The 24,879-nt window shown below is 35.4% G+C and overlaps 1 pseudogene across 1 annotated transcript; it reads right to left on the minus strand.

Moving 5' to 3' along the window:
• Nucleotides 1-10,388: 10,388 nt before the first annotated feature.
• On the minus strand, nt 10,389-24,071 carry LOC144973990 (mitochondrial thiamine pyrophosphate carrier-like; annotated as a pseudogene). The gene is made up of 4 exons (XR_013645631.1): nt 23,050-24,071; nt 18,373-18,524; nt 13,895-14,075; nt 10,389-10,946 (listed from the first exon to the last, which is right to left on the minus strand). The product of XR_013645631.1 is annotated as a mitochondrial thiamine pyrophosphate carrier-like (transcript).
• Between the last annotated feature and the right edge of the window lie 808 nt (nt 24,072-24,879).

The raw sequence follows: 24,879 nt of genomic DNA on the forward strand, positions 1-24,879 counted from the left end.
GAAGAACAAGAAGAATGAAGTAGAAGGAGATGAAGGAGACGAATAATAATAATGATGATAATGATAATAATAATAATAATAATAATAATAATAATAATAATAATAATAATAATAATGATAATGATAATAATAATAATAATAATAATAATAATAATAATAATAATAATAATAATAATAATAATAATAATGATAATAATAATAATAATAATAATAATAATAATAATAATAATAATAATAATAATTATAATAAAAAATAATAATAATAATAATAATAATAATGATAATAATAATAATAATAATAATAATAATAATAATAATAGTAATAATAATAACAATACGATGATGATGATGATGATGATGATGATGATGATGATGATGATGATGATGATAATAGTAATAATAGTAATGATAAAAAAAATTATAATGACAATAATAATAATAATAATAATAATAATAATAATAATAATAATAATAATAATAATAATAATAATAATAATAATAATAATATTAATAATAATAGTCAAAATAATAATAATGATAATAATGATATTAATAATAATAATAATAATAATAATAATAATAATAATAATAATAATAATAATAATATTAATAATAATAGCAACATCGGCATCATCATCATCATCATCATCATCATCATCATCATCATCATCATCAGAAGAAATATAATCATTTTAATTACCATTTAAATTCTACTCCTCGCATCATCACCATCACTATCTTCATCATCATCATCGTTGTTATTATTGTTGTTGTTTTTGTTGTTATACTAATACAATTTTCATCTTTCACCACCACCACCATCACCACCACCACCACCACCATCATCATCATCATCATCATCATCATCATCATCATCATCATCATCATCATCACCATCATTATCATCGTCATCATCCTCATCATCATCATCATCATCATCATCATCATCATCATCATCATCATCATCATCATCATCACAATCATCATTATCATCATCACCAAATAAATCAATTGTATGACTCACGAGATAAATAGAATTGATCATTACAATTACAATACCGTCTATCCATCACTATTTCGCACCACAGAAATCAATGCCTGCTTTCATGTTTCATTGTAATTTTATAACTGTTTTTTAAACTTCTTGTTTACGGCGTTCCATGTTATTCCACCCTCTCGCATTTTATTCAAACTGTTACCTCACTACACCAATCTTTACCGGAATATCGCAAAAATGTTTAGATCTGAAATCTTAATCAGATTTTGTTATCATTTATTGTATCAAGCGTCACTTGGTTTATAATTATCTAGAAAACAATTATCTGTCTCTCTATGTACATAGAATTGATTGGGATAATTACAATGCTACGATTTCTTAAAGCTAAATTCTACACTCAAGAAATCAATACATGTAATTATGTTTTGTTTATTTATGTAATGCTTCCTTGGATGTTAACCACTTGTGAACGGTGGTCGATCGTACTCTATGCAAACTCGTTAGATTTAGACATTCTCATACACAGAACAGTCATAGCCATTCGACTCTGGCTATTATGAGGGCCACATCTTATCACTCTTACAGATTTGTTGGGTAAAAATGGTTGGATCTGAAGCAAACATCATAGCTAGAGGCAGAAGTTTATGTCTATTATTGGATAACCCTCAACATTTAGGGGAAAACGAAGACTATATAGAATAGGCGCTCGTCGATTTTAATTTTTATAAAATTGTCTCGTATCTGCTACTACTACTACTACTACTACTACTACTACTACTACTACTACTACTACTACTACTACTACTACTACTACTACTACTACTACTACTACTACTACTACTACTACTACTACTACTACTAGTATCGGTGAGATACAAGCGGATACGGGGGGAGATGCAAATTGCTGGGGTGGATCCCTTGTAAGTTGAACATAGCAGATTGGGTGACCCGAGAACATTCCGCTAAACACTTGGGACCTGATTCAGTGTGGTATCGTGGCCCTGATTTTCTACGAAAACCTATCAATGAATTGTGTGTATAATTTGGAACATTACAAGAACAAATATATCATTTTTGTGACAAAAGAGTGACTTACCACAAAGTAAGTGGCGAAGGGTTCTTTTTATAGATGCTCTCAATTTTCTACGATTGTTGCTGCATTTGCTCGTATCTTGAACGCTCTAAGAGAGCGCTGGTAGTATGAGAACAAAAATAACACACATATTCTTGATTAAGGAAACGCCAAACATATGGACAAACGACTCTGCAAAAACACAATTTCGAACCTTATATCTAGTGCTTCAAATAGACATCTGGGTCAAAGGTACTCGTATTAGTAATTCAAGTTCCTTATCCCCTGAGAACTTTCCACAAATCTTGTTGTTATTTTACAATAAAGATTAATGGAAACGTGTAACCAAGAGAGTGGTTACGGAGGCAGAGATTCCATCTTGGCTAAGTTTAGATCAAACTTTTGGACTTTCAGGGGATCCAAAATGAGCGAAGCGATTTGTGAGAGTTGTCAATTATGTAAAAGCTCAAAATTCAGACACATGAATCAGGCCATGGGTCAAATGCCATCCTGCAGCCTCATGCCTTCTCCTCCATTTACTTACACAATGGTGGATATATTCGGACCTTTTGAAGTTAGAGGTGAGGTCCAGGAACGGATCAAAGGTAAGGTTTGATGTGTGATCTTCACATATCTTTGTTGTCGGGCTGTCCACCTTGAGGTTGCATGTGAGTATGGCGCTCAGTCATTATAAATGGATTTCAGTAAATTTGTCTCAATCAGGGGTTGGCCTTCAGAGATCTACTCATATCCAGGAGCTCAGTTGTGAGAAAGTGCTGATATCATTAAAAGGATATCATGTCATGGGGTAAAATGGAATCTTTCTCCTGCGGAGAGTCGATGACGCCAAGGAGCTGCTGAAGCGCTCATCAAATCCACCAAGCAGGCATTTCATTTAGTTGTGAGAGATCAAAATTTGTTCCTGATGGAAATGCTCACCATCTTTAGTAATATAGCAAATGATTTGAACGAGCATCCTATTGGGTACCTCCTCCCCCCCTCAACTGTATTAGCAATGACTATGAAAAATGTTTTTTTCTCTTTTTGAGGACAATTTTTGTCTAAAACCAAAGCCCTATCTCCACTGAGTAAAAATGTTTTTGAATTTTGAAAATCCATTCATAAATAAACAAGTTATGCAGTTTCAAAGGTGTCATTTATTTGGATGACCCGCAAAGAGGAAAAAAAAAAACGCGAAAATATGGGACGCTTTTTTGGCATTTTTTTCGACCTTTGGTTGTATCTTGCGTAATAAGTGGATTAAAAGATTGAAACTTGAAGAGCATATTAGGATGGTGTTTTGTATAATACGGGAAAAGTACTCGTCATATTCATATGAAATTTTACAACCAAAAAGAAGAAATGTTCATGTATTACCTTGTCAGCGACAAAACCTCCACGCCCGGTAGTTTTAGAAATATTTTACTCCAAAGAGTAAAAATCTATTTTTAACGGTCTTCTGGTAATCGCACGAGTTTTGTCGCTTAACATAATCTAAAATGACCTTTTTTTCTAACTGTGTGCCAACTTTCAGTCATATTCATCGATAAACAGCGTCGTAATTAATTTTTTAAAATAGCATATACGAAACGGCTTCGTCCCATAATTTGACGCGAATTCGGGCACTTCGTGAGCGAAAAAGAGGCCCAAAGATTTGTGCGGGATAGTCATTGCTAACTGTATGCACCAACTTTGGAAAGACATCAAAAATGGAGAGATGAATAGAACAATCTGCAAGAAGACGACGTCGTACTTGTTTTAGACCCAGGGTCATTTAATTTCAAAGGCCAGTAAAAGCTGACTCGCGTTGTTCAGGTTATTCTGGCAAAAGATGGAAAAGTTAGAAGTGTAAGCCCGGCTTTCAAATCATTTCCGGTATACAAGAGATGCTACAATTATCAAGGAGCGCATGGTACTATACGCATTTTTTCTCTTACTTCCCAAGTTTATTTGTTGGTAAGCAGGATTTCAACGTTGAGGCCTTTGTCAAAATAGCCGAATAAGAAAAATACATATTTTCTTAGCACCCTGACAAAAGTTAAGGCTATAATACAAACATGGACAGTGGAACGATCTTGATAAATGATTAAGAAATTCCCATACGGATCATTCTCAATTTTGACTTGAAGTGGTAACGTCGGGTAAAGATATCCACTTAAAAATGACTGATTTATTAATGTATAGAACTCGAGTAAAATATAAACGTCGTCATTTAAGAGAGGAATAATGTAAATCAATAATTTATCATGGTTCAAAACAAAAGAGATATCAAATATGACAGAACCAGCTCAAGACAATGCTATGGTGACATACAAAAGGTGGGGAATCTATTTTTTTCCATTCAGCAATCATAATTACTGAGATAGTTTCAATAATCTCAAATAGCAAAAACCACCACATTTTCGTGTAGCACAGATCCTTACAACTTCCTCTTTTAAATGTTCATCCCTCCTTCCTGCCATTGTCTCAATAAACATTACTTGTAAAAGACTCAAAGCAATAATTTCTATCTGATGATACTTTATGGTAAATGCCTACTACAACACGAGCATGCATATTGAATGTAAGAATGACAACCCATATTTTACGAAAATATATTTCGTTTATATGGATGTTTGAATTGGTTATGCCCCTTTTTAGACTTAAATCTAACTATGATGTTAAAAAAATTATGATAATGATGGTGACGATGATTATCATTATGAAGACTATTATTATTATTATTATTATTATTATTATTATTATCATTATTATTATTACTATTATTATTGTTATTATTATCATTATTATTATTATTATTATTATTATTATTATTATTCATTATGCTGTTTTTATTACTGTTAATTGCATTAGAGATTATAGACCTGAACAAAATATCGACAAATGCCGGACCCATATACCAAATAAATGGGTGAATCCCTCACACTTTCACCAAACATAGATGATGATAATCAAACCCCGACTTTTTGACCTCGTGCGAATCCTTCTTAATCCACTTCTTGTCTATATGCAAACCATTCGGGTTGTACAGTTGCACTTTTTCAGTGTCCATGTTGGTGTTTAGAGTGGTAAGGACGCGATTCTGTTTTTGAACTGTTTCATATTTTTGTATCGATTTCTACAATTTTGTATCGATCAATATAACGTTTATTCCCCTTTCTTTCTTTCTTCCCGAGGTTATTTGTTGGTAAGCATGATTTCAACGTTGAGACTTTTGTCAAAATAGCCGAATACGAAAAGTACAGCTTTTCTTTGCACACTGACAGTGAAAAGTTCTAGATAAATGATTTAGAAATTCCCATACGGATCATTTTCAATTTTGACTTGAAGGGGTAACGTCGGGTAAAGATATCCAGTGAAATATGACTGATTTATAAATGTGTGGAACTCGAGTAAACTATGAACGTCGACATTTAAGAGAGGAAAAATGTAAATCAATAATTTCTCACGGTTCAAAACAAAAGAGATATCAAATATGACAGCTCCAGCTCAAGACAATGCTATGGTGATATCTAAAAGGTGGGAAATCTGTATTTTTCCATTCAGCAATCATAATTATTGAGAGAGTTTCAAAAATCTCAAATAGCAAAAACCACCATAATATCGTGTAGCACCGATCCCTACAACTTCCTCTTTAAATGTTCATCCCTCCTTTCTGGCATTGTCTCAATAAACATTACTTCTAACAGAATCACAGCAATAATTTCTATCTGATGATACTTTATGGTAAATGCCTAATACAACACGAGCATGCATATTGAATGTAAGAATGACAACCCATATTTTACGAAACTATATTTCGTTTATATGGATGTTTGAATTGGTTTTGCCCCTTTTTAGACTTAAATCTAACCATGATGTAAAAAAAAATTATGATAATGATGGTGACGATGATTATCATTATGAAGACTATTATTATTATTATTATTATTATTATTGCCACTATTATATAGCAATGACTATCCCGCACAAATCTTTGGGCCTCTTTTTCGCTTACGAAGTGCCCGAATTCGCGTCAAAATATGGGACGAAGCCGTTTCGTATATGCTATTTTAAAAAATTAATTACGACGCTGTTTATTGACGAATATGACTGAAAGTTGGCACACAGTTAGAAAAAAGGTCATTATAGATTATGTCAAGCGACAAAACTCGTGCAATTACCAGAAGACCGTTAAAATAGATTTTTACCCTTTGGAGTAAAATATTTCTAAAACTACCGGGCGTGGAGGTTTTGTCGCTACTGACAAGGTAATACATGAACATTTCTTCTTTTTGGTTGTAAAATATCATATGAATATGACGAGTACTTTTCCCGTATTTTACAAAACACCATCCTAATTTGCTCTTCAAGTTTCAATCTTTTAATCCACTTATTACGCAAGATACAACCAAAGGTCGAAAAAAAATGCCGAAAAAGCGTCCCATATTATCGCGTTTTTTTCCTATTTGCGGGTCATCCAAATAAATGACACCTTTGAAACTGTATAACTTGTTTATTTATGAATGGATTTTCAAAATTCAAAAACATTTTTTACTCAGTGGAGATAGGGCTTTGATTTAAGACAAAAATTGTCCTCAAAAAGAGAAAAAAAACATTTTTCATAGTCATTGCTATATAATTATTATGACTCGGATTATTATTATTATTGGTTGGCGAATTAGCCGAGTTGTTAAGGTATTGCACTGTGACCCGGATGACCCGGGTTCGAGTCCCGCTTCAGTCACTTTCGTTATTTTGCTTGAGCAAGATTATTAACCCCCAATTTGCTCACTTGGACAACATGGGTGATTCCTGTTGACATCAGACACCTTGTTTGATGACATCTATATTTCTACGTGGAATGGCTAGGCGACGATATCTTATGATATCGTCGCGCAAAAGCCATAATAATTATTATTATCATTATTATTATTATTATTATTATTATTATTATTAATATTATTTTTTTTATTATTAATACTATGGTTCATGATGTTATTATTATTACTATGGTTCATGATACTGTTTTTATTACTGTCAATTACATTAGAGATTGTAGACCTGAACAAAATATCAACAAATGCCGGACCGATGTACCAAATAGATGGGTGAATCCCTCACAGTTTCACCAAACTTGGAAGATAAAATCATACCCCGACCTTTTTTCACGACTTTCTGACCTCGTGTGAGCCCTTCTTAATCCCCTTCTTGCCTATGTGCAAACCATTCGGGTTGTATTGTTGCAATCTTTAGTGTCCATGTTGTTGTTTGGAGTGACGAGGAAGTGATTCTGTTTTTGAACTGTGTCAAATATTCGGATCGATTTCTACACTTTTGCATCGATCATTATAACGTTTATTCCCCTTTCTTTCTTTCCGAGTGCACTATTTGTTGGCAAGCACGGTTTCAACGTTGAGGCATTTGTCAAAATAGCCGAATACGAAAAGTACAGCTTTTCTTCGTACCCTGACAATAGTTATGGCAAAAATACAAACATGGACAGTGGAAAGATCTAGATAAATGATTTAGAATTCCCATACGAATCATATTAAATTTTGACTTGACGGTGTAACGTCGGGTAAAGATATCCAGTGAAAAATGTCTGATTTATTAATGCATGGAACTCGAGTAAAACATGCACTGGCCATTTAAGAGAGAAAAAATGTAAATCAATAATTTCTCACAGTTCAAAACATATCAAATATGACAGCTCCAGCTCCAGACAGTAATATGGTGACATCTAAAAGGTGGGAGAGCTATATTGCATTCAGCAATCATAATTACTGAGAGAGTTTCAAAAATCTCAAATAGCAAAAACCATTATTTTGTCGTGTAGCACCGATCTCTACAACTTCCTCTTTTAAATATTCATCGCTCTTTCTGTCTTTGTCTTGGAATGAGATTACTTAATTTTGTCCTGACCCTGGCCGGAGTCCTTGGCTGGGAGGGAAACAGTTGAATGTATAGTTAAGAGTTTTGGGAGATGATATTTTTTCCTTGTAAATCATCTCTATGTTATTTACTGTTATTTTAACATATGATCTTTTAACATCTGAGTGTATTCCTCTTAGAGTGCAACATTTAGGTAATCACAAAGTACACTGATAGTGTGCTCTTGGAATCTACATCTGTTCCCTATTTGTACCATTCCCGTTTGTCTTACTTTTTCCTCAAATCCTTTTAATTTCACATCTAGACTGTTTTTACTATTCAACTTTCATCTTTTTACTGGCGCTGATATGACCTTAATGTGTTGTAAGCGCCGTAAATCCTTTAAAAACAAACATTAGAGGACATTGCTCTATAATATGAGATCACATCGTTATTTGCCTGGGCCAATACTATCGTTCAATACCTCGATGCCCATTAAAAATAATAGAAATCTGAAAACGTTTGTGTGAAACTGTGACAGGCAAAGCAGATTGCCTACAGAATTGGGATCGAACTTTAGACCTCCTGATTTACAGTATGTGTCTGCAATTCAATACCCAGCTGATTATTTCTTTTATTTCTCTCTCTGCTTTGTGTGAAACTTTTGAAAACTCACCTTTCAGATATCTACCATACACAGGGCTGCCAGTTCAGCTTGCAAAAATTTACACAAACACACCGACAGACCCCTTTCTGAGCACTGAACCCCTGTAGAAGACGTTTTGTACTTACCTTTCTTCCGTTTGGCAGGTGATCGGAAAAGATCCAGAGAGTTTATAACATACTGAATTCCGTAAATATACGGAAAATTGGCAACTCTGCACACAACTCCCCAATCTGTCAAAATCAAAAATATCAAAAATGTCACCATAGGTAACTCAATCAAAGACAACAAAACAATCATCAAAATAAACACATGATAATATAAACCAACCATTCGATATTTTTCTCTAACATTCAAACAAACAACTCAGTTAAAGTCAGATATTTCCGAAAAGATGGCATCCCTGAAATTCAGAGCCTGAAAAAGCGGAAAGAAAAATACAACTCTTCCATTGCAACTCCCAACCCCTCCATGCTCGCCTCACACCCTTACAGTATACTAAATTCACATACAAAATCTTACAGTATACTAAATTCAAATACAACAATCTTACAGAACACTCAATTCAAATACAACAATCTTGCAGTACACTAAATTCAAATACAACAATCTTACACTGTACTAAATTCAAATACAACATCTTACAGTATACTAAATTTAAATACAACATCTTACAGTATACTAAAATTAAATACAACATCTTACAGTATACTAAATTTAAATACAACAACATTACAGTATACTAGATTCAAATACAACAATCTTTCAGTATACTAAATTCAAATACAACAATCTCTCAGTATGCTAAATTCAAATACAACAATCTTACAATATACCAAATTCAAACACAACAATCTTACAGTACCTGAACTTAAACTACACCGCACAGACAAATCACCTAATTGTTTTTTAAGACGGAGGCTGTATTAAAAAGTTGGACATCATTCCATGAAAAATGCTAAATATCAACTTTGCGTAATATTCGATAATGACATAAAAATTGCAAAAATTACCAATTTTCACAAATTCATTAGAAATTCATATAAAGCCACACATACTTTAATTAAAACATCAAATAAAATCCCAGACAACACATATGAAAGACAATATCACAACCGGTAGGGATATGAAATTTTATGTTATTATGTTTTTATATCAACAATAATAATTAATGGAAATCATTTTTTTTCACCAACCATGGTTATTAGAGAACATGGGAGTAAACGACAAAGACATTGAAATCTTAGAGTGATACTCAGCTGCTAAAAGGTGTGGGCTGAAAAAAGTAATAAACAAACATGAATGTAACAGCTTCAAAAAAGAGTAAAATACCCAACACGGAACGTTTCAGGCTCAAAACCCTTCTTCAGCCAATGACAAAAAAAAGAAGAAAAGAATACATTACTAAATTCCAGATTGACGACAGATAAATTTTGTAGGTCCTCTCTGTTGAAGTCTCTGTCGTCAATCTGGAATTTAGTAATGTATTTATGTCTTTATTGTTTTTATTTTGGTTGTTGGCTGATGAAGGGTTTTGAGCCCAAAACATTCCTTGTTTGGTATTTCGTTCTGTTCTTGAAGCTGTTGTTATATTCATTTCTGTTTATCACTATTACTTTTGCAATCTTAATAGTGAGTTTTACTCCAAATACAATCGCTCATCAAATTCTTTCTGGTCGCAAATTATCCTAACTCATTATAGATTCAGGGTTTGCCTACACCATAACTATTTGATTGAGACCTAACACCCAATCAATTTCACCAAGAGAGATGTAATGTAATATCTAGATATTTGTCTCACTTTGCCCCATCCATGGAACAGCTCTCAGTATTCTCCATAATACTGAAACCTCGGAACTCTTATTGACTAGTCGAGGCATGTCAATTTTTTGGGGATAGTTTTTCCTTCTGGTTTGTCTGGCATTGTTTCATACAAACCTTTTTAGATTTCTATCATACACCAGTGCCTGCTCCCTAATTTGTCACTTTGGTATTTCCAATTTCTTTGGCACCCCGGATACTGTCTCGTGCTATGTTATCCTTTTTTTTGAAACTGAATGAATAAATTACACATCTGCTCATAGACCAAAAAATTGAAGCCAGCAACACAAGAGGACTTGATGACACTCGGTGCCAATCCCTTGTAGAGACCACGGACACCTTCATCTTTCAAAGACTTCACAACACAGTGCCATGAGTTACGATAAATCCCAACAGAGCCAAACTTGACTCTCGCCTCCTCAAAGCCCTGGACTTGTAGCCTTTTTTTGATGACGTCAAAGGGATGAACTATCATAGATGAACTATCATCTTGGACAGAAAGCCAGCGCTTGTACCACAGATTAAACTTTCTGCAGAACCTAAGAACAGAAATAGGACATTTTATTCAATTCATTGAAAAAAAAATTCTTATCAACCTCTCCAGTGAAAAATGGCCAGTAATGGCATACATCTCTGTTGAAGAGAAAAAAAGTGTCACAGAGTTTGCATATTGTGTCTTATGTGTTCACTGATGCGATTGACTTAGATCCCTTGTTGTAAAACATCTGGAGCACATGTATTGCACATTGTGCTTTATAAAAGGTCACATTTAAACAGGGATGGCAATTCAGGAGGTAAAAACTTACTGAACTTTTACGCAAACACATAGACCGACCCTTTTCTGAGTGCTGAATTCCAGTAAAAAGACATTATGAACATACTTTTTTTCTGCAGGTGATTGGAAAATATACTGAGGGTTTATAATATTCTGAATTCCATAAATATAGGGGAAATTGGCAACTTTCTTTTAAAATTAGATAATAGGGATAGAGAAGACAGGTGGAGGAGACAAAGTGGGAGGAAACACGTGGAGAAGACAAGTGGTGGAGACAAAGTGAGAGGAGACAAGTGGTGGAGACAAAGTGAGAGGAGACACGTGGAGGAGACAAAGTGAGAGGAGATAAAGTGAGAGGAGAAAAAAAGAGGAGGAGACAAAAAGAGCTTAGGAGGCAAACTAACCATTGATCAAATTTACTAAGCCAACAAAAACAATTTATGCCACTCACATTGTCATAAAACAATTCATACAACTCACACTGTCATAAAACAACTCATACGACCCAATTTGTTATAACACTCTATACTCACAGTCTCTCCATACTCAGGAGTATAACGAGCACCTGATAGGGGGAAATTAAATTTGTAATTGCACCTCACAGTCTTGTCCAACAGGTTTAGGAGTTGATGTTAGATTGGGACTCCTTTTAAATTGCTTTGAGCACGTTTAGTTAGTAGATATTGCGCTATACAAAAAATGAAGAAGCTCTTGTAAACCCTATCCTGAAACAAGGACAATACTCTCCGGCCGCCTGTCTGCCTTAAACGTGAAATATTTATGTTTTTAAAGTTTTTGTAATTGGCTCAAGAGGGGTTCTGAGCCTGAAAAATTCAGTGTTTGGTGATTTGTTACTTTATAAAGCTGTATATTCATTTTTGTACATTATTTAGCACAGTCTAATTATTTAGTATACCAATTACGGGGAGACTGAACTTTTAAGCAAACACATCTGGCAATCCCACCAATCTGAACACTGAACTCCAGTGAAAAGTGCGGCTATGTGGTATGACACTCGTTTCGGATCGGATGGTCCTGAGTTTGAGCCTCGCTTGGAGCATAGTTGAGTCCCTGGAAAAGGCTCTTTACTCACATTCTCCCACCGTACTCAGGTGTAAAATGAGTACCTGACCGTTAACAGCGTTGTCTCTGTCATTTAGAAATGTAATATCGCCTAACAGGCATCATGTCCCGTCCTAAATGTTAAATGTTGCTGTTGGCCAGGGACCCCTTGTAATGCGCTTTAAGCACGTTTAGTGGATATTGGCCTATATAAAAGCTCAATTTAAAAATATTTTTTTTCAGTGAAAAAATATGTTAAGTGCTTACTTTTCCCCATTCACCAGGTGATTAAAAATATACTGAGGTTTTTTACAAAACGGAAAACCAACAGGCTTCCAATTAATTGGGGTTAAATTATTTAGAATGACAATAATAATCATTTCTGTCATTTTTCACCACTAACGTCATAATTAGTGTCCCACAATGCACCCATGACCTTTGATATTATTATTAGAAAATCTATTTCCCTTCCAGTGAACCTATCCACCATTCATCAATGACCTTTGACACTGTTATTATATTGTCTAATACGCTTCAACAGTCGTAACGTCACTTCCCTCGTAATGACGCATGGCGACTTAGTAACTAGCTCTAAACTATCGGAACAATGGCGGATGCCCGTATGAAATATGTCTCCGACGAGCATAGAAGCGTATCCAGAGGAAAAAAAAAACTTTTAAAATCTGATCATGTTTTGACTTTTACACATTCTGATTACAAGACATAGAAAAGTTCTAGCCAGCATGAAGAATAAAAAGTAACGATTTTCTTGTAACCACGATGGCCGCTGTTGCTGGGGGATGTGTCATCAGACTATTGAATCCAATTCACTTCCTCCTAAGGAATTATCTTCATGTGGATTAATCCACGAGTAAATATTTACATATCTGCACACACCTGACCCGCAACCTCACATACATATCATATGCATTTCTATTTTCAGATGGTGGCAGACTGGCTGAGCGATATGGTCTTTGCTTTATACCCAATAAGTACCGCATTCGACCACCCGTTGTGCTACCTGGCACTGTGGCTAATGTCTTGATTATTCCATTCTTCTCTTGGAATGAACCTTACCTCCTTCAACCCTAACACCGACTATATCCATAGTTTACCCAGGATATTTTAGCCCATGCATATTCATGACATTTTTCTGAGACAAATTATAGGCGTAGTATCAAAGCTAATGTTTTTAGATTTTGCACGTTAATGATAGGTGAATAAAACCATCTATGCTCATGCTCATTTTTAATACATTTTTTCCAATTTTGAAAAGTAGCAAACATTTCTAGGATTGAGTGAGTTAATTTCCCTTTTGGGATGAATACAGGGAAAAAAAGAAAACAAAAAAACCCCCAAACCCTTGAGCTTTTATATAGAGCAATATCCATTTTACAGGCTCAAAGTCCTTTACAAACAGCAACACTTTTAGTCGATATTACATTTTTTTCTGACAGAGACAACGCTGTTAATAGCTAAGTACTCATTTTACACCTGAGTACGGTGAGAAAATGTCATTTAACAGCCTTTTCCAAGGACTAAACCATGCACCGCTCAGGACATTCCGACCCAAAGGCGAGTGTCATACCACTGGACCACAAAGGGAAATTTCCTGTTGATTTTTGATTTTGTTGCAAAAGCAGAACCTACCAGGCACTGATCCATTCAGAACTCCTTTGCGCCAAAAACTTGTAAAAGTGGTGTAGAATCCAAACTGCAAACCCATTTGAGGTCCGACTACAACAAGCGCAGGAAATAGACCTCGATATAACCCTCTCATTCCGTCTTTTTGCAATATACACTTCACTGCAGCTGTCATATTGTTGTAGAGCTGTGATTGGGGGGGGGGGGGGGGGGGGGAGGGGGAGAGGGAGGGAGAGGGGTTAAAAAATGAAACAAAATCTTAAAAAACAGTCATTTGTCTACAAGTATATTCCAGCATGTACCAAGTATAGACTGATGTCTTTATCTAGCAATGGGGGATTCCTAGGAGCCAAGTATAAACTTATGTCTTTATCCTAGAGGCCAAGTATAAACTGATGTCTTTATCCTAGAGGCCAAGTATAAACAGATGTCTTTATCCTAGAGGCCAAGTATAAACTGATGTCTTTATCTAGCAATGGGAGATTCCTCGAGGCCAAGTATAAATTGATGTCTTTATCCTAGAGGCCAAGTATAAACTGATGTCTTTATCTAACAATTGGAGATTTCTAGAGGCCAAGTATAAACTGATGTCTTTATCTAGCAATGGGAGATTCCTAGAGGTAAACATATCGTTGTATCTATCTCATCTCATATTTATTTGGTGACAAATTACACAAAACACACAAAAGTAAAAAAAAAAATAATTAGAGATTTTATATAGCGCAATATCCACCAAACACGCTCAAAGTGCTTTACAAGGGGTCCCTGACCAACAGCAACATGTAACATGTAGAACGAGACAACGCTGTAAACGGCCAGGTACTCATTTTATACCTGAGTACGGTGAGAGAATGTGGGTAAAGAGCCTTTTCCAAGGACTCAACTATAGCGCCAGGACCTTCTGATCCAAAAGTGAGTTTCATACCACTAGACCACATAGCAACACAAGTGTAAGATTGAGGTATGAAAAGGTGTGTTTAGAACGGTGGCAGACAAAGCAGACAGAAAAACAAAAGAAAAAAATCAGCCCGTTATGAAGAGACATGGTGGGTTGTTTTGGTTTATGTCCAAAAAATTTGCAAAAGGTCCGAATAGATCCCATATCTCGTCTTCCATACAAAGTGTTGTTGTTGACTTGGGACTCCTTGTAACAAGCTTTGAGCATACTTTGGTGGATATTGTGTGATGTAAAAATGGACATACCCCCTCTTACAGATATTTGAACAAATTAAAATACATAAAATGAATTCCTTGAATGTACACGCTGTAGCCTCATGCTTCCGGAGGTTCAACATGGCTGTCCGTGTTTACAATAAGACGTTAGTTTTACACAACACAACACATCACAAGACCAAATGGCTAGAGCTGTCCCCAGGCTTTCAGGATTGTGTTGAATAAATTGGGGCACCCAGCATTGACGACCTCTTGTTTTCTACCTTTTGGATAGGACAGTAGTGTATGGCAAAGTACTTTGGTTGCTTGCTACCTTTTGGATAGGACACTAGTGTATGGCAAAATACTTTGGTCTTAATTAGACAGACCCACTCCTAATCAAGGCTGGTTGAACAGGTGTCAGAAAAACAATCCTGACTTCACTCGACATCAACACTTACTTATCCCTTTGTTTCTAAGGCCAGTGCTGTTGTAACCTTCTTCATCTTCATTTCAGTTATGTGACGATTAATATGTTTTTTCAAATCTGAACTGAAAGCAGTTCCATCTGACTATAGGCTGCCACAAATGCATACGTACACTTAATTATTCAGAGATGCCAACCTCTAAAATCATAAATGTGTAGTTTGGGAAGAAATAACATGTAATTTGGGAAGAAATAAATGTGTAATTTGTGAAGAAATAAATGTGTAATTTGTGAAAAATAAATGTGTAATTTGTGAAGAAATAAATGTGTAATTTGTGAAGAAATAAATGTATAGTTTGAGAAGAAATAAATGTGTAATTTGTGAAGAAATAAATGCGTAATGTCTAAGCAATAATGTGTAATTTGGGATTGAAATAATGTGTAATATCTCCCTAAAAAAGTGTAATCCAGCGTGCTCCCCATTGAGTAAAATTGAATATCGTCCATAGTGCCAGTTTTAAAACTGTATAAATCAGTGCTGATGGTGACTAAAATTTAAAAGGATGAAAATTTAATGATTGCTTATAAGCCTCATGTTCAATGTACTGTCCCTCGCCTTTAGAGCAATTGAGGTGATAAATTATCATTGATACTATAGCTAACCTCTGAACAGTGGGACACTACACCTGTTTGTTCAACTGCATATCAACTCTCTCACTGCCAATACATTGGTGGGTTGGTGTGTGTTGTGACGAGAGAGAGAGAGAGAGAGAGAGAGAGAGAGAGATAGAGAGAGAGAGAGAGAGATAGAGATAGAGAGAGAGAGAGAGATAGAGAGAGAGAGAGATGGCATTTCTTAAAAGGAGGAACTTCCTCTTTTCACGAGCTCGTGCAACGATTGGAAACACGACTGAAATTTCAAAGAGTATAAAAATTGTATATTAATCACATTTTAATACAAAGACAATGATGGTTTGCTAAAAAACCCGCAATTTTCAAAGATTGTTTGTATTTCCCATATTCTCATTATTTTACATAAAATATTTGTAACTTTTGTAACAAGTGGCATCTCTGCTAATGCCTGTATAAGTTATAATCAATTCAGCTGTGCAGTACAGGCAAATTGTTTTCACCTTAGGTTCCCCCTGGGCAACGAATCGTGTCCGTATAACATCCATTGGAAATGTGTACAACAACGGAGGGCCAAAACGAGTAAGATTTTGAAAAAAAATGCGTACAATCTAAATGGATAAAATAAAATAATAATAATGAATGCAAATTACGATGTTGGGCAATCAGATCATATTAGTATTGAAATTATAAATATATATATATATATATATACAGTTCACTCTGGATAATCGAAACTTTTGGTTAATCGCAACATTTCCCAAGAAACAGAATTAATTCTATATAAGAGTCACTGGTTAATTGCAACAAACTTCAGTTAATCGAAACAAATTTTCGCCCTCAACAAGTGGTAAATTCAAGAAATCAATCAAACAAAATATCATGATTAAATTTCATTATGGTTGAAATCGTGACAGGTTGAAAAATCGAGAGTGAGCGGGATTTAATGCTACATTAGTGTGTCACCACTCTATAGACAAAAGAGGGTGGGGCTTTGCAGTATGGGTTTGAACTGTCATCTGTGGTCATTAAATAGGAGGCAAGGGGGCTGGGTATAGTTTTTACAACAGGTAGACAATGACAGCTGTAAAGAGATATCCTTTGTTTTAGGATTGACAACTGTGCTTTGTGACCAACGAGTTTGGTGAGAGCTTATTGTAACTCCTCACGGCTAATCTCTTTGGCTCTTAAAATGTTGAGAACAAAAGAGTGAAAGTTAATCAAATCTGAATAAGATGTCGACTTGCATCAAAGCTGCTTTTGCTTGAAAAATATATACAGGGCTGCCATATAGTTTTTATTTCAATCATATTGCTCAGTATGTGGCGGACTAAGAACAATGTTTACAAATGGTTTGTGTATACGATATATGTGTAAAATGTTGCAATAGTGGACTGGAAACTCAACTTCGGTTAATCGCAACATTTTCACTGATCCCAAGGTGTTGTGATTATCCAGACTGGACTGTAATAATGAAAAAACTTACTCATTATTGACGATGTAAATAGTATAGACTTTCTGAATCTCATAAATCTGATACGACACAACCAAACAATACTTAATTAAACTCCCAATATGATTTTCCAGGTTATAAAACAAACTAAAGCATTTAATAAAACTCAAAAAGTCTATGATTTCTTTTCTTTTTTAAAATTTAAATGATAGAATAATGCGTACAATTCTCAAAAAAGCATGTACAATGAATAAAAATGTATAAGAAATATTTGCATTTTTATGTTAACTTGGAAAGATTGCCTTCTACAGTCAATCACCAAAAGAAAAACACCAAAAAACAAAACATGCTATTTGCCAACAATGTACGCTGTTTGCCAAAAACACATATCATTTGCTGACAAGACATGGCAAATAAATTTTTACCATCTGTTTGGTTTCGTTTTGTTATTTTTTGAAACTGCTTTATTCGTTTTTTTTGTTTTTTTTTTTGTACAATCACAGCTTCTCACAGCTTTTGCTGATACTAAGCTCTTGAAAGCTTTGTACTGTAAAAATAAATAAATAAATAAATAAATAACAATAATAATAATAATAATAATAATAATAATAATAATAATAATAATAATAATAATAATAATAATAATTAGTATAATAATAATAATAAAGTGTATTTACAATCGTTGCCAAATGAATGTATATTTTTGGAATAAACGCTGACACCACAAACTACAGAAAATGAAAAGGAAAGAAATACAAAAATAACAAACACACAAAACATCAAATTTAAAAAAACCAAAAAAAATTAAAACAAAAAAAATACCTGGAAACGGATTTTGAGAACATCTAAAGGTTGAAAAAGGGCCCTCGCTCCTGCACCACTCAAAGCCCCAGCAATAGCGTAATGTGTGTTGGAAAGATGGCCTTCTGCTTGAGGTGTGTAACCAACCATGATGCCGTCACACCCTACAATGTCTGCATTTTATGACATAATCAAAATAAATACAAACTTTGGAGCAAAAAGATATGATATATGAAATTGACAAGCTTTTCATCTGATCGATAATCATTTGTAAACGATGTAGGAACAGAAGGCAGTTTTTAATCGATAATCATTTGTAAACGATGTAGGAACAGAAGGCAGTTTTTAATGAAACTGATTATTTAAGGATGATTCTAAAAAAAAAAGAAAGGCGGTTCTGTAACTACAACTACATGTTTTCATTGTTGTTTTTTGTGTAGTGGTATGGCTGCATGTTAAGTGCAAATCTAATAATGCGTGTGTGCTGTGAAATATATTGGTCGCTACAAAGTGAATTTTTAATGGTTTGTCACCTGTAATGAATGGGAAATAACTGTGTAAATGCTATGTTGTGTGTAATAATGACAGAGTTATATCCCATGTATAAGTACCTTTCTTGAAGAGTGACTGCCCGTGTTTATTTTTATGTATCTTCCTTCCTGTTTGTAGTTGTTGTCCTTGACAGCATTACAGAAACATTTAACATGTAGAATGAGCTATGACGTCTGTTAGGCAATAATTTTTCTGACAGACACAATGCTGTTAATGAATGGCCAGGTACTCATTTTACACCTACGTACAGTGAGAAAATGAAAACAGAAATAGACATTTCTAGTTCTTGTGATGGCAGAAATGGTGTGTTTATTATCTACTATAACGTGTAGAAATTAACACTAAGTGTCACACATGTATCTATAGATATAACTTCTGCCTTATCCTCACACAATACTGATTTGAAGCTTTGGGTCACATATTCTCAAAACGGTGCTAGGTCAAGTTTCCTGGTGTCGGAAAGTTTCTTTTAAAATTAGAGATGATCGTAAATGTGGAGTCCTTCACCACTATTTGGCCTATGGAGACGGAGTTTATCCTGATTTCTATAGTATGAAACAGATAAAGCAATTGCCTGCTATTCTTTGGATAGGATGCCAGTCTATCGCGAAATGCTTTCCTCCAGAGCTGACAGACCCAGATACCCAATCACTGCCGGATGACTAGGAAGTAGATTAAAAAAAAAAGACAAAGCAAGAAAGAAAAATACAAGACAAAAACCATCCCAAAAAATCAGTCTACCTCGACTGGGGATTGAACCTCAGACTACTTCTGATTTTACCGATCAGATGTGCTACCATTACACATTTAGTCTGGTGTATTCAGCCAGGCTCCGTTCACAGAATTACAGTTTGCTTTGTCAATGGCAGTTATCATTCGTGCAAAAGTGAAGAGATGGGCCTGAAATTAAATATCAAGAAAACCGAATGCATGGTGGTCTCAAAGAATGACAACAATACGACCTTCCACTTGTCAAGCAAAGGAGAGACCATCAAACAAGTAAAGAAATTTAAATATTTAGGCACTATCATTACCCATGACGCACGTGACATAGAGGATATAAAACAAAGAATTGCAATAGCAAAAAACGTGTTCCATAAAATGCGACCAGTAGTGCCAAACAACAACCTCAAGTTATAGACCAGAATGAAAGTAGTAGAAAAATATGTTATAAGTACCCTTTTATATGGTTGTTTGTTTGTTGCTTTAGGTCTCTTCCAACACAATTGAGGTTATATGAGAGACCGCTGAAACAAAAAAACAAGCAATCTAACAAAAATAGTACAAATGTAAATCAAAATCATAACCTAAAGATATCATAAGCTAAATTATAAATAACCAAGAACAAACAGACAGAAGATTTACAGAAAAAAAAAAATCCACTGTCAAAAAATACAATCACAAACCAAAGAAGCAGGATAGGCTAGTAAAGAGAAGAAGAAACGACATCACTATTGGATCGTACACCCATGCGAACATCATAGGTATATGATTCAAGGGTGATGCTCCCATCCAACCACCCGCTTATATGATTGTGAAACGTGGACGCTTGACAAAGAATGCATGAGGAGGTTAGAGGCATTTGAGATGTGGATGTATAGAAGAATGTTGCGGCTATCATGGACAGGCAGGTACACGAACGAGGATGTGTTGGAGAAGTTGAGAAAGGGAAGAATGTTGATCGATACCATCAGACAGAGGCAGTTACGGTTTCTGGGACAGTGTGGAGAAGAGATGGAATAAAAAAGTTGGTCACATCTGGGATGATCGAAGGAAAGAGAGCTAGAGGAAGACAAAGAATGACATATCTAAACAACCTCAGAATGGCCAAATGTGATTTAAAAAGCAACACAGATTTCATGCGCACCGCAGAGGATCGTAATTCATGGAGACAGCTGACCAGCAACATGCTCAAGAGCACAAGCCACGATGGATGATGATGTGTTGACTTCCGTGTGATACAAAGCTGCTAGGACCTGGACTGTAACAAGTAATATACAAAAATGATTTTAACAGCTTCAAACAAGAACAAAATACCAAACATGTTAGTGTTAGGACCTGTGGACTTTAACAAGTACAGTCGACGCAGCTGAATTGCACATCCTCGGGAGTTCATGTTAGTGTGTCGATTAAGCAGGGTGTGCGATTAGGCGGAGAAGCTATTAAAAACATCTAGTCACCAGCTTTCATGTGCCCTTCATGTAGTACCTTCACCTCTGAGTTTTTCTATGGGCTTGGAGCGTCAGGTTCTAGACATGACCCCGACTATCATCAATATCTCCAAAATAGAGGTTAGAATAAACAAATTATACAAACAAAAGAAGATCAATAAAGTTAACAGATAGGTAGGTAGAGAAATTTTCAATGGCGGGTGGACTATGAACATATTTCCTGCTTAAGAAGATTTTTGCTGGTTGAAAAAAATAAAGGTGGATTTGTCAGTTTGACATTTTCTGTTCAAAATGTCAAAAACTTACATTGTATTGATGCCATTTGACTTTTTTAAAATGCTGGATTTGAGCACTGTTTACTTTCATTCGGTGTGTTAAATAGTACTTGGACCTGTTTTGCTTGTTCTGTACGTTGACCCTCAGTCTAAAATCATCAGAATTTTAAGTCTGTCTTTCCACCAATACGCTGATGATACGCAGATGTACTGCGTCTCCAACATGTGAAATTTACGATAAGTGTCAGCCATTGGTAAGAAATTGTATCCAAAGTGTTAAGAAACGGATGAATGAGAACAGACTGAAACTGAATGATGATAAGACGGATGTGCTGAATGTGGGGAACAGGAAGTAGAAAAGTGAATCAGATTAGAAGCCGGGGAATGCTTCCAATCAAATTGTTGACAAAGTGAAAAACCTTGGCACATTCTTAGACTCTGGACTGTTGATGGAGTATCAGGTTAATAATTTGGTTAGGTCTCTCTTTTCCAACTAAAAAAGATTGCTGCCATTAGACGGTTCATATCTGAGGATGTGACCAAACAACTGGTTGTGTCCCTCGAGCTATCGAAATTGGATTAATGTAATGCACTGATGTTTGGCGTTTCGCAATATAATCTGAGACGTCTTCAGATTGTCCAGAATGGCGATGTCAGACTAGTATTCATGAAGCATAGGTTTGATTCTGCCAGACCTCTGCTTCATGACCTGCATTGGTTGCCTGTTGTAAAAAGGATTAAATTCAAAGCTTGTGTAACATTGTCTTGAAAGTAATGCCCCTTCTTACCTTTCGGAACTAATTGAAAGATATTCAAACCCTGCCCGTTACGTTTGGCCAGTGATTCTACCAAACCACTTGTACATCGAATATGCAAAAATTTTGGAATGAGATACTTTTTGGACCCTCTGTTTGGAACGCTTTACCATAGAGCATTTGTGGAAAAGAATCGTTGGCTATTTTTAAATGTTCGTTAAAACATATCTGTTTCGATTTTAGTAGATGATATGAGTAGCAAGATAGGTGTCTGGTTCTGTTGTGTTGTGTGTGAATGAGTATGTTTCAACCAAAGTAATTTGTAATTTAAGCACTTGGAGTCTGGTGTCACGGAGTTATAGCGCTACAGAAGTTTTCAGCATTATATTTATTATTTATTATTATTAGTAATATTATTGTTATTCTGGAATGTGGATAAATATTTAAAAGAGCGGAGTTTAAAAAAGGCGTCTGAGTATAATCATCGCCCATCGTTATTGCCAGACACTGTCTGTCAATTCACGATGATCACAGCCCACAAAAATACCTTCCAAATAAATGTAGCTGCCATTAGCCAAACAAGCTTAAATGGCGTACATCTAGCCTGTCGACTATCCACGACATTCATGAAGACGTGAACATGAACGTGGCCTAACAGTAACAGGTTGGTTCATGGTGACTTTCACCGCGAACCTAGCCTGACCCTACCGGGCAAGCCCACAGCCACAGGCTACATTCAGGCGACGTCTTAGTCATCAGAAATTAAAAATGAAAATTATGACACAACTACTTCCAATAACAGAAAGCATATTCTTACTGCACGATTTCTAATAACAACGATCTTTCCTCGACTAGACAGTAATTGCCTGACGCAATCCTCTCAATCATCCAAAGTCAAATTCTTAACATTAACACACTCTCAACTCGTGCTTTTAATTAACGAACCTATTATATAATGAATGCTTTAAGAGATTGAAACACGACACATTCAGATCCCCATGGTCAATAACGTAGAAGTTTCTGTTAGTTGTGCAGCAAAACACATGAGCTGGAAGAGCTGTGGACACCAATGTTTTTTATCGCTGAAGTCAGTCATAGTCATAGCCATTTCATAGCCCTTGAAAACAAAAACGAAAGTTCGAAACGATTTACTTATTGCAGTTTGAGCAGTTTAAAATTGTCAACTCGTTAAATAGCTATTTCATCATCATCATCATCACCATCATCATCATCATCATCGTCATCATCATCATCATCATCATCATCATCATCATCATCATCATCATCATCATCATCATCATCATCATCATCATCATCATCATCATCATCGTCGTCGTCGTCATCATCATCATGATCTTCTTCTTCTTCTTCTTCTTCTTATTATTATTATCATTATTATTATAATATAGCATGTTTTAAATGCCCCAATAACGATTAATGAAATGAGAGGAGCTACAAAAAACAAAAAACAAATAAAAAGCAACAAAAAAAAAAAAAAAAAAAAAAAAAAAAAAAAAAAAAAACAACAAGACTACTAACTTTGGACCAGAGACATCATGAACAAGGGCACATACCCACAAATTTGGAAACATGCCAAAGTAATCGCCATATCAAAACCAGGCAAACCAATGACTGAACCATCCAGTTATAGACCAATATCTCTACTTTGTTGCTTATACAAGCTCCTGGAAAGAATCGTACTAGAGTGAATCACCCCATATGTAATCCACGCGTACCACCAGAACAAGCGGGCTTTAGACCACAAAGAAGCACAAGTGAACAGGTCCTTGCACTGACCTCATACGACATTGAAGCAGGCTTTGAGAACAAAAAGAAGACTGGTGCAGTCCTGCTAGACTTATCTCCAGTGTGCGACACTGTTTCGACAGGCGGACTTATATTAAAGCTTTCAAAAATGATTCCTTGTAGGAAGACGCTAAAACTGCTGTCTACCATGACTGACACAAGGCAATTTCATGTCATATTGGGAGAAAACAAAGGCAAAACACGAAAAAAAAATGGGATACCACAAGGATCAGTTTTAGGACCAACCTTCTTCAATGTTTACATCTCCGACATGGCAAACTGCGAAGCACTCAAATTTAGATACGCTGATGACTGGGCCTTAGCCTATCAATCGAAAAACTGGAAAGAGATTGAAGAAGTTCTAAGCAAAGACACCACCCGCCTGAAACAATACTTTGATTGGTGGTACCTAAAATGAATACCCCAAATCAGTATCCAAGAACTTCCACTTGAATAACCGAGAGGCAACAAAAGAATTGAAGATCACAGCCGGTAACTCCATACTACCCCATGCTCCAACACTAAATACATTGACATTACATTGGACAGACAACTAAATTATTGTAACCACATTGAGGCAACTGCAATTAAAATCACAAAAAGAAACAGTCTGGTGAGAAAACTCGCAAGTACCACCCGGGGAGCCTCAACATAGGTACTGAGAACGTCTGCTTTGGGAGAATACGGTGCTCCTGTTTGGATGAGGAGCCCACATGTAAATCGCATTGACATCCGATTAAGAGAATCAATGAGAATAATAGTAGAATGTCTTAAGTCAACTCCAACTTAGTGGCTCCCAACACTGAGCGGCACTGCACCACCAAGTCTTAGACGACAAGAAGCTAATCAAAGGATTCATGCAAAAATTGATGAAGCCACAGGTAACATTCCTATAAAAATAATCATAAAGGCAGCACCTTCAACAACCAGACTCAAATCGAGAAGACCTTTCCACCTAACAAAAATTAT

The sequence above is a fragment of the Berghia stephanieae genome, chromosome 5 (genome assembly GCF_034508935.2).
Source record: "Berghia stephanieae isolate SIO BIC M18660-M18661 chromosome 5, UCSD_Bste_1.3, whole genome shotgun sequence".
Classification (NCBI taxonomy): Eukaryota; Metazoa; Mollusca; class Gastropoda; order Nudibranchia; family Aeolidiidae; genus Berghia; species Berghia stephanieae.